Source organism: Micropterus salmoides, unplaced genomic scaffold (assembly GCF_014851395.1).
Source record: "Micropterus salmoides isolate LMB-PRFRI ecotype aquatic unplaced genomic scaffold, ASM1485139v1 Ms_hic_scaffold_5, whole genome shotgun sequence".
Lineage (NCBI taxonomy): Eukaryota > Metazoa > Chordata > Actinopteri > Centrarchiformes > Centrarchidae > Micropterus > Micropterus salmoides.
Genome location: NW_024044237.1, coordinates 16,984,590 through 16,996,835, shown reverse-complemented (window position 1 = coordinate 16,996,835; position 12,246 = coordinate 16,984,590). Strand labels below are relative to the sequence as shown.

The 12,246-nt window shown below is 40.7% G+C and overlaps 1 long non-coding RNA gene across 1 annotated transcript; it reads left to right on the top strand.

Annotated features, from left to right (window-relative positions):
• Positions 1-45: 45 nt before the first annotated feature.
• Positions 46-2,943, top strand: LOC119888626. The gene is made up of 2 exons (XR_005441916.1): positions 46-189; positions 1,784-2,943. It is a non-coding gene; the product is annotated as an uncharacterized LOC119888626 (long non-coding RNA).
• The last annotated feature ends 9,303 nt before the right edge of the window (positions 2,944-12,246 follow it).

Sequence of the window (12,246 nt, the reverse complement as noted above, 5' to 3'; positions counted from 1 at the left end):
CTGTGTGTGTGTGTGTGTCTATGCTTACTCGTTTCCCTCAGTCTTTGTCTGCTCATTGTTGTAGCTTCATGTTGCCCTGTCATGTGTTGCTTGGTCTCGTCTCGTGCTCTGTCTGTCTGGGATACCCGTTGGATTACCTATTTCATTTGGATTCTTTTATTTGGATTTCTTGGGACTCAGCCGCTCTTAGTAAGTGTGCTCGCTTTTTGTTGTTTAATAAACCCTTTTGAACTGTACCTGCTCCACTCAGTGTCCTGCATTTGGATCCACCAACCTTTTCCACCACACCCAACGCTGACAATTGTTGATAAAGTAGAAGATTTAAAATTGCTTAAGTCACAAAAACATGTTCAAAAAGTAATTTATTCCTCTTATGTTACATAATTGACATGCATTGTTATTAGTATGTCAATAGTTATCAATTGTCATGAACTTTTTTTAGAAAAAATATTAATACATATCTTATCTTCAATATTGTTTTAGTTTTTTGTGCTTTCTGAACAATCTGAAAAAATGACTTAGGCCATTATTTTAGGAGGGTGACTACTCTACATATATCTATGCCTGTTCTGTATTAGAAACTTTATAGAATAACCAAGACTTAATTTGAAAAGTCATCTGTGTGTGTTACAGGTCTCAGATAGAGAACCCATAAACAGAGGTTTTCCTGTAAAACAGGAGAAAGACTGAGACAGGCGACAGTTGCTTGTTCCCGTTGCAGCTCCGCTCAGTATCAGTGATACACAAAATCTCTTATTTTCAGTATTTTGTTTTCTGTATCAAAATGGTTATTAATACAAACATTCACTGTACGAAATATAAACAAAATATCTCTGCTGTTACAATAGAGGATATGCGTTGATGTCACATCCCCTTCCGGAACACGCTGGACTGAGTGGCAAAACATCTGTTACCATGGCTGCGTTTAGCAAGCCCCGCCCCCCTTAGTTACTGTTGCTAAGTCCGACAAAGTGGCGCTGCCACTGTCTATTACTGCACTCCCAGAGAAATACTGTCACATTTGTTGGAAAAAGCGATCTCAGAAAGAAGCAGACAGTTTTGCAGTTGCATTATACATTTGAAGGTTGTATTCAGGCTGTCAAACTGACTCAAATGAGAAAAAAATGAAAGATAGGAGCTAAAGCCTACCGATCACACAGTACAAGACAAAAGACAACGATATAACGACAACAACACTGTTCCTGTAAAGCTGGGTAGGCCTCTGTTCATTATTACAATCATTAAAAAGCAGAACAGTAGGGCTTTATTACGTTACACTCAGTAGGAAGTTAGCATTAACATTACATTAGGAACAATCCACAGCCAACATTTTTCTGGATTTATTTCAGGTTTTGGAAAGAGAATAAATCGTACTTCTCCCTTCAACCTCTCTGGGTAGCGACTGTAATTATTACAAGTGCCCCAGGAACAGCGTTTGACCATATCTTAGAAAAATACAGCCAAAAAAGCTAGAAAACAAATCCTTTTGCATTAGAGTCAATGGAGCGCAGCCATGAAAGTGTCGGACCTCAGTTAGAGTGACTCCTATACTGCGCTGTGATTGCCAGCTGTGTATTTGGGGCGTGGCTTAGCGAAGGGTCAATTCTTCTTCTTTAAACACACATCCTCCTTTTCCCACTCACCAGTAAAAGAAGTACAATCAGTATGCTATTGCATCACTAAATCCTCATTCTGTCTGTTAACTGAGTCAACATTTCATTTTGTTTACAATTACAGAATTTTCCCAGTTCTTAACTATTCACTTACTCCACATTACTCACAGGATAAATATCAGAAGAGTCAAGTGACCAGCTGGACAAGATGGTAGGCTTTTTGGTCCTGGTCTGGCCTCGCTCTTGGCGAGCATTGGAGCGGTGAAAGCAGATATTTCGGCTCTGAAGAGCACTGTCAAAGAAAACTTGTGGGCAGACGCTAAACACGAGAAGGCGCTGCATGCACTTGAACTTAAACTGGCGGATATGGAGGACAGGAATAGACGCTGCAATGTTCGCATCATCGGCTTGAAAGAGGGGGTCGAGGGGTCAAACGGTGTGCAATATCTAAATCGGACACTACCGGAGTGGTTCTCGTCTCTCCAGAATGGGCAGCCAGAGATAATGAGGGGCCCATGACGAACGCGCTGCCCGAGACAGGCCCCGCACTCTCATATTCAACGTCCTTCGCTATACCACACGGCAGGCTATTCTCTGAGCTGCGAAGAAGGACCTGGTCACTGTGGACGGCAAGAGAGTGAGATATGCCGCTGATTACAGTAATCACACAGTCCCAGGCCATGGACACTGCACGAGAAAGAGGAGTTGAATTTTTTCTCCTCTACCTGGCGACCCTGACAATCAAAGACGAGGCGGATTATCGTGTTTTCAAAAATCCAGCGAAGCAGAGGATTTCCTCAACTCCCTGCTGATGACGACGCAGGAGAGATCTCCTCGGGCGCTGGCCAGCGAGGCGGCCAACACCACTCAGGCGGCTGTTGGGGACCCATAACAGTCCCTAATCACAGTTACACTATACTTTGTGCTGTATATCCCAGACATGTTAAATAGTCTGGTACACTCTTATACCATTCTCAGTCCCTCACCTCACGGTTTATGCACCTAGTTTTAAGTATTGCAGCAATGACTTTCCTGGAATTTTTTTTGTTGTAATTTAATCCGGGGAGGGGTGAGGCTTGTGGCTACTGTCCTATTCCCCCCCCCTATTTCCAACTATGGCCACGGAGACAAGTAATAGTGGAGGGTTGGCATGTTTTTGCTCTCTTGGCGGGCTGGGCCGGGTGGGGGGTGGGTTAAAATGTCATGTGTTGTGTCTCTTCTTTTTATTTGTTGTAATATGGAGCGGCTCACATTGTGGATCTTGTGTTTACTTTCCTTTTGTATGGAGGGGGAGGGGCTTGACTGGATCAATATATATACCTGTACTATACTGTATGGGCTCATTTTTTCTAATGGTCACAGGTGCTGTTTTCATGTCTCTGGCAGCATTAACACCCTAAATTATGCCTGAATTTAATGTTTTGAGCTGGAACGCAGGCGGTTTGAATAGCCCTCACAAAAGGATTAGCACTCTGGGTTTATTGCGCAGAAGGAGAATTGACAGTGCATTAGTACAGGAAAAGCATCTCCTGGATGCGGATATTAGACTCCTGGCAGATAAACATTATCATGTGATAGCTTCCTCCACAGCTGGTACAAAGACCAAGGGTGTGGCTGTCGTAGCCAGACGTAGTTTTAAAATTAAAATCCAAGACACGTTATATTAGGAGTAATGCCACACTGTTTGCCTTTAACCACCCTTTTCTCAGAACAGATAGTCTCGCAGCATGAGGTGGTCAAAAAAGATATTAACATAATCCTCAGATGCCAGTCAGAGTTTTTAATCCACAGGTCTAGGCAACGGTACTATTTTCAGGGGTCAAGGCCCAGCCACGTGTTGTCGCTCGCTGTATTGTGTCGGGTATTTGTTTTTGAGGTGCCGTATCAGGTTTGTTGTGTTAAATGTAGTCTTTTCCTTTCCACCTCTTGCAATTCCTAGTTTACATATCTCACAGTTTGCTATGGCAATGTTGTTGTCATCAACTTTGTAATACCTCCAGACCGCAGACATACTCGCACTTTCTGCTTCAAGCTGCTTCCGTCATGCCGCACGCGTTGCTGTTTCTGTGTGCGGTCTAACTCTGTGCCACCGTATAACTATGTGTATATGATGATCTATATGATGCAACGGGGCAAATTCAATGGATGTACATTTGTTTTAGGTTTGAATGAAAATAATAAAAAAATTTGATCTATAGAAAAAAGGATAACTACCAGAAAACTAATGGTGCATTCAGACCGAAAGCGAAGCGAGGGCGGTGAGTTTACATACAAAGTCAATGCAAAGACGCGTAGAGCCACGATTTCCTGTCAGGCGGCGCAAAGCGACGCGAAGGGGGCGGGGCTGGCAACGCGAAGGCAAAGCGACGGCAACGCAAAGGAATTGGCGTGAGTTGAATATTTTTAACTCAAGAAAGAAATTGCATGACACTGTGCTGCTATAGCCTATCAATGTTGAGATTTATGTACGTCACCGACAGCTTCAGAGCGTTGTGTGGAGAGGGCCAGGCAGAGTGCTCCAGCTTCGGACAAATAAACACCTGTGGTCTGACTGGACTGCTCGCTACTACGCCGTTTGCTCGAGGGAAGAGCTCGGAGTAAACTGCTTTTATTAAATTAACTTTTTACTTTAGTTTTTAGGATTACAACGTTGATTTATCTTCACTCGAGCTTCCGTGCACATCTGATTCCAGTGTTGTTAGCATCGTTTGGCACTACTTCATATTTATATAAATAACGGACAAAACTGGACATTACTGGGAGAAAAGAAAGCGAGGAGGTTGAACTACCTGGTGAGTTCAGAAAGCACGTGTATGTAACTTTATTCCAGCTATCGTACTGTGACCAAGTTAGCATAGCCTAGCCCTGATCGATCCGAACTCCATTCAGAAAACAAACATTTTAGAAGTTGTTGTCCGGCTCTCTTGCTGACAGACCTGACAAAGCATGACTTCATATGTTTAACACAACTGCATCATGTTGTAGTTATTTCGGCACCAGTTTGATCCGTTTATTGCTATTTAATCGCAACAAAATGTTAACTTTGGGTTCATACAGCTGTAGTAATGGCAAGTTGTGTTTATTAACGTTATGGCGTTAAAATCGCTTTCTGGCGTTGAGTGTGAACACTTGCAGCGATTGTACTCACGCGAGGAAAGCGTCGCGAGGTGAAAATTCGCATTTGGATTGAAAGCACAGTCACACATTGTCACTCGCGATTGTTTTTATCAAACAGAAAAAAAGCTAGCATATTGCTACTTATGACAGTTTGGTACAAATGAGTGAGTTTAGACCTTACAAAGTCAAACTTGAAGGAACAATATACACACTACACACATTACACCAACTGTAACACCAAAGAAAATTATATTTAACCCCAAAATAGATAGATAATATCACATGGGGGAAACACATTTTCTGCCTTCCTCTACAAAACCATGAAAATTTACAAAATACCTTCCACACAGCGTTATAACACTTTATTTAAATGTCAGCAACATGCACATGTAGTTATACATTGTTTTAAAACTTTATCAACCCGTGAGACAGACAACAGTTGCTTGTTCATGTTGCAGCTCCGCTCAGAAGACTGAGAAAGCAACAAGTCCGTGCGGGAACAAAACGTCACACTGCCCCCTGCTGGCAACACTGGAATGTCTCTTAATGTCATCAAAGAATATAATAAACGGCCTCTATGGTTCAAAACAGAATATCCTTGCAGAATTAAGTGTTAAAATAAAACTAAACATTACATAAAATGTGCCTTCAGCTCCTGTGTCCCCTGTCCTGCTGGTCTCTGAGTGTCTGTCCCAGGGAGAGATGAGGGTGTACCACCTCACTGTAACAGGGAAACTTGCTACTGAACATAGACTGTGTCTGCTGCTCCCTGATAAAAGAAAAATGTTTCTGCAGATACCTGAAAATGTAAACTTGTTTTAACAAGCTAGATAAAAGGTAATGCCCTGGCAGTGGCAAATAGCGTTGGTTTAATATTTGATTTGATTACATTAATGTTTAAGTTGAGATTTACAAGAAATATTTTATTGCTACTATGTAAAGGGAATACTGGTAAAAAGCACCTTATTGGTTTAAAGTGTTTGCAAACCACATGTTATTGCACTTTCGTGTATATAGATGTAGCTACATTTAAATCAAGTGTGCAATACACTATTTTAGAATTCATTATTCAATTTTGCGCGTAACAATGCGATTAATCACGATTAAAAATTGTAATCGTTGCCCAGCACTAGTTCTATTACATAAAGTATATATCTAACTTTATGAAAAACATATTGGTCGAGCTCAGGCAGCTTTATTGTATTAAATATAGATATATTAACAACATGTGACATGCGGGAAATGTCCACCCTGTTAAGGACTTAGACATAACTGTTTAAAAGTGTTTTCAGGGTATGATTGCTACTAAAGTTTTAGAAATTTTTGTAGAAATCATATGTCCCTCACTCTTATTAGATATTTCTTTTACAATAAAATATTTTTTAAACAGCAAGCCTATAATGAGTAAAGCAAGCACACATAATGAAAAGGGGGACGTATTTTCGTACTTTTTTTCTCAAGAAAAGTGAATTATAAGAATTACTCAATGTCTCTTGCCTGTGTTGTCAATCCCTTCCATATCTTTATGTAAATACAAATACACTTAATATTTGGTAATTTCAATAAACTATGAAGGAAAAATACCAACATAACAGGGTGGACAGAGGTCTATTAGCATAACAGGGTGGACAAAACACCAGTATATACTATAGAAATGTCCACTCTTTTAGTGCACCCTGTTGAAATACTAACTGGGTGGACATTTTGAGCTAAAGTTAGCCTTTTACCTGACTGTGTGAGCATAATGGCTAGCATGACCTTCAGTACTAGATGAGGAATCTATAATTTAGGAATTATTTAATTTGATTGATTTCCTCAAAACTTAGGCCTAACAGGGTGGACATGTTATGATCAAACACATTAAACTGTCATGTCAAGATCAGATAGTAAGAGAGCTAGAAAATCACACAGCTAAATTCCCCTGCACTGGTGTGATGTCACCTAATGAGAGTGATGTCAATAAAAAAAAAAAAAGTTTTCCACTTAAAGGGACAGTTAATGCAACTTAACAGGGTGGACATGGTCACTGGGGACAAACATAATTTTGATAAAAACAACATTTAAATAGATTTTGATCAGGAAAAGAAGATATAAAATATAAATATAAATATTTAGATATACATATGTTTTTATAAGGTTTTTTGAAAGTTGAATGATCAACTCTGGTGACATAAACAAAAAAACCATAGTACCTCTTAAACCAAAGCTTTTAAAATGTAAATAAAACAACTTAGAAGCCAATCTCATTGTAATCATAATTAATAACAATTACCCTTACATAAAAAACCAAATGGAACTAGTATTTGTCCAAATTTAGACAAAATACAACATGATTTGTACTGGGGACGCAAAAGGCACCGTATAAACAGTTGACTCAGGGAGGGAACAGTCATCAGTACAGCTGGACTCTGGATGGGCACACACTGACAGATGCTCCTCTCTGGAAACAATGAGAGTAACAACATCACTCTGAAACAAGACATCTCAGGACAGCTAGTCTGCTCAGTCAGGAATAACGTCAGTAGTGTCTGGAAAGAAGAGAAGATATCTACCTGTGGTGAGGGAGAACATGAGTAGAAAACAATTTGATTCATTTGACACTGATGATTAACTGTACATCATGTAGCTGTTTCTTTTTTTATAGGCTTCATATTCATTAACTGTATCTTACCCAATGGGACACATCACATATGGTGTTTGAAGCCAATGGCACCCTGTGTATTGAGCCAACAACAACACCTACCACAGACACTACTGCGGGTAAGGACACTGGCCTAGTGTCCATTAAACCCTCCACTATAATATATCATCTTCCAATCAGCTGCAAGGGTCCCCAAAGGTGATGACCCATGTTACAATAGTACATAAAAACTAACTCCTGGTACTCCTGTTCACTCCTGTCACAGCAATAACTTGACAATAGATTTTTGTGTCTCTTTACCTGAACAGATCTCTCCCAACTCATATGAGGTGTGCAAGCAGCTGTAGTGATTCTCTTATTAATTGGGATCGCTGTCTAGCTGAAGGCTCTGCCAGCCCTCGAACAATGAAATATCAAGAGAATTCTGTTGTGATGGTTGAAATGAGAAGTTCTGCATCTGAACTTTAACTTTCTGAAACCAACACCTTTTTGTACAGATTGGAAAGTCTTTTCTTTTGTATCACTGTGGAAGCTCTGATAGAACAAAGATTATTGTAGTCTTCACTCTGTCACTTCACTAGTTCTTGACTTGGTGAAAGTGGGATAAGAGTATCGATCACATACAATGGACTCAAGTAAAACATTTTTCTCATCTGATTATATTTAAAAATATACATCTGTTTTGTTTCCATAAAAGGGCTCCAATTTAGGTACTTTCTGTTTTTATGTTAGTCAAAACCTGTCATCAGTCAATTTTGGTGAACTTTTATGTTGACATTGTGATCATGGGCTGCCTGCAGAGAATTGAGTAAAACTTCCAGACTCATCATCAGTGTTAGTAGGTGTGGATGCCCAGGATGCCATCTCCACTGCCCTCCACTCAGCCCTCACACACCTTGAGAAAAAGAACACCTACATTAGAATGCTATTTGTGGATTTCAGCTCAGCATTCAAAAAAATCTCCTCCATTAAAGAGGTCATATTATGCTCATTTTCATGTTCAAAAAATTATTTAGGGGTTTGCACCAGAACAGGTTGAAATGGTTTCATTTTCAAAAAACACCATATATTTTGTCATACTGCACATTGCTGCAGCTCCTCTTTGTTTTAGCTATGGAGTGAAGCATCCCACTTCTACAAGATCTTTGTTGGGAGTTGCACATGCGCATTTCCTAGTTCAAGACGACTAGGCAATCAGAAGCAGAGTAGGGCGGGTCCCGAAAAGCCAGTAAACACGGCTTTGGTTCAGTGGTGAGTTATTAATCTGTAACAAATGAATCTTTCATCCATAAAGTTTTAACTGTGCATTGTCTCTACATCACGGTTTATGTCTATTGACTGCCTGGAGGGTAGCTACTGTTTGGAAGGGAGAGGAGAGGCAGCAGGCGGAAGTCTTGTTACTGTGTGCTGAAGCTTAGGGTGCTTTCACACCTGCTCATTTAGTTCGGTTGAATCGCACTAGATTTCGTTTGGGCAGGTGTGAATGCAGCAATCGCACTGGGGTGCGCAGCAAAAGCAGACCAAATAAGTGTACCGAGACCTCCTTGCAGAGGTTTAGCCCAGCCCAGAAATCTTTCATGTTTTCACTTTTGAAGATTTTGATTACAAGAATAAAATCGCAATCTAATTAGAATGAATTCATAATATTTTAACAAAATCTACTGTCCCCTCTGCTTTGCATTACCATGCGTTATTGCTCTGCTGATATGGTAGTGGTGATCCCCTTTAGACTGTCTGACAGACGCAGAGCACACTGCTCTTCATCCATTATTTCAGGTAGAAAACTGAAACTGAAAACACTTGTGATCAGACATAAATCTCACAAGCCTGCACATCCACACAAATGTTAACTTCAGCACTTCTGATAAAGTGCAGCTCACAGTCGCTTCAGAGGGAAGCATCCTGGAGCAGTGAGACAGTCCCAAACAGAGCAGAGGTGTCTCTGAGCAAGGAGGACAGAGACAGCAGGACACAGAGCGACAGGTGTCTGTGTCACCGTCAGGTGTGTCATGTAATTCTCTCACTACTTTGCTGTTAACCGTTTGTGTAGCAAATACACTCTAAATGCAGACAGGCTGAGTAACAGTGGGGGGTCACGTTATGTGAACTTCAAACTAAATGTACCAATATTATTGCGAGCAGTCTCCGTTCTTTAAAAACCTCAGAGACAGGCTGCGTCATAATGATTATTACATACGAAAAATATTTGATGTTGTTATCGAGTTACATTCGGGGCTACTGTCAAGACATTCACGGCTAAAGCACTGAAAAAATGACCTGCCGACGCCGTTGGTCCTTTTGGGCTGATCGAAAACCAGATGCGCTGCTGCGTTCTGCACCATTTGTAGGGGTTTCACTGCACAAGCTGTAAGACCTACTAGGAGTGCTTTGCAGTAGTCGATAACCATGGCCTGTACCAGAAGCTGGGTGGCATACTGAGAAAGGTAGGGCCTGATTTTTCTTATGTTGTATAGAGCAAAGTGGTACGACCGAGAGACCGCAGTAACATGGTCATCAATCATGACACCCAAGTTTCTCACCACCCTGGTTGGAGTGGTGGTTGAGGAGTCAATTTGTAGTTTGATGTTATGGTGCATAGATTGCTTGGCTGGAATGACTAAGAGTTCAGTCTTAGAGAGGTTTAGTTGAAGGTGGCAAGCCTGTGGAGAGGCAATGGGAGGAAGATAATTGTCCTTGACACAAAATACTGTAATGTCAATTTAATATTTTTTAATTTCCATTCACTGAGCCTCCCCTGAAACAGTTTGGAGCCACCCTGGGGAGGTCCAGCACCCACTTTGTAAAGCTCTGTTTTAGGCTATTTGCCTTTAATAGTTGCCAGTGGAGGGAGACAGAATCTAACAAGATGACAGAGAGAAAGGAGGATTGTGACTACTGAATTGTCCCTAGCAATAATTTTGATTAAAAAATATAACCACTGATGTCCATCAGTGTCAAGTTAACGTATTTAACACTCAGCTTCAAATTAGTGAGAGAATAACATAATCTAATAGGCAGACTTGTAGTTTGTTAGTGTAAAGGGTTAAAAAAAAATGTGTTTACAGTTAGGAAATAAGAGATGTTAAAAAGTCACTGACATAGTACAATTCATTGGTTTATCATTTATCTCTAAAATAAACAATGTGTTTAAAAATAGAAACCCATATAATTTTTTTTATGACATTGTGTCTTAAATGCTTACTAAAATGCCAAGTTCATTGTATTCTACTTGTTACTGTGATGGGGCAATACTTAAAGAGGTCACTAGGTGGCGCATAGCATTCGTGAGATACTTAAAACCCTACTGCGTCACATCGACGGCGTAGGCTACGGGGCTACGCAGAGGCTACGCCGTCACCTGACGTGCACCTCCTCAAAAATGTAACTACACGTCAAGTCGACACGGACCGTAAGCTCTGTGATTGGTCGTCCGAGCCGACAGGAAGTACCCCGGACTCACACAGGCGGCGTGTGCGCCGCGTTACGGCTGCGCCACGGCAGCCTTACCTAATCGCTGCCATTGTAGTCAATGCTTGTGCTGATACTAGAAGCGCCACAGCGCAAAGAATAGGCAGCTGGTCTACTTTTGATGGAAGACGCGTCAAGCGGCACAAAGCAGATGAGCCAGGCAGGAAGTTAGACACAGAAACGGCAAAGAGAATCCGGTTGATTTTCAAAATAAAATACCTTGTAGGCCTACAGACTCCCGATTGTATATCAACAATAAACACAGTTAAACAGACCAAAAAAGAAACAATTTAACTATGTAACTATGTTAGAGAAGAGAGTTTTGTCTGGGAGCTGCTGACTGGGTCAACAGAGGCTGAACACTGAGCAGACATGGAAGCTGTGATTGGACTGTTGCTGATGCTACTCAGAGTCAGTCACTCTCATGGTGAGATGATAAACTTGTTTAATTTGACACATTTTATACAGTTATAGGATAAATACATTCAAAATGTAGTCTGACATCATCTTCAGTGATGTGTTTTGCCGTTCAAACACTGACCCATGCTGGGACCACATTCATACAAGAATAAGGACACTTAAATGTTGAGTCAGTTTTGATCGTCAATTGACTGCCATAGATTTATGTTGCTGAAACAAAATCAAAACTTTCTCTGGTTAAATCCCAAAAAATGACTTGTCTACTTATACTATTTACATACTGTATGAGGGTAAATTCAAGCAGTTGTTTTTTACTGAAATTGAAACTGAGCTACAAATAACAGATACAAAAGATATTAAGATTACTGACTCTACTCATGACTGTTGAAATGACAATTTAACCTTGTCCAGAGATGTAACCTCACAATGAACCAGTCTCTTCGGATGTTTGAGTGCACAGAGGAAATAAACTAAAGGCCCAAAACTGGATCTTCAAACACACACACACACACACACACACACACACACACACACACACACACACACACACACACACACACACACACAGCCACAGATCAAAGAAAAGGGTCCCCTTTGTTTACTCTGAGACTGACTGAACTGAGACGACTACAGATGTGGTTGTTAAATGTTACAACACTTTATGATCTTGAAGAAGATACCCACTCATTTCCTTTTACAGACTTAAACAAAATCTATGTACCAAAAAGACAAATGTGAAAATGGATTCATAATATGGTACAGAAATATTATCCTGTGTTATACAATTAATTTTCCCAGCTCCTAGGCCAAGGATTGGATTAACTATAAAGTTTAAGTAGTCAGAATTATTTTCAGGTCCATATGAAACCAGTGTCCCCAGAGGACAAAAGACGTAGGCTATAACATGCTGTTGTTCTTAAGCCTCGAATATACTCGGGAGCGGAGGAGGACACGGACAGATGCGGACCCTGCGGACGTGGCCTACTT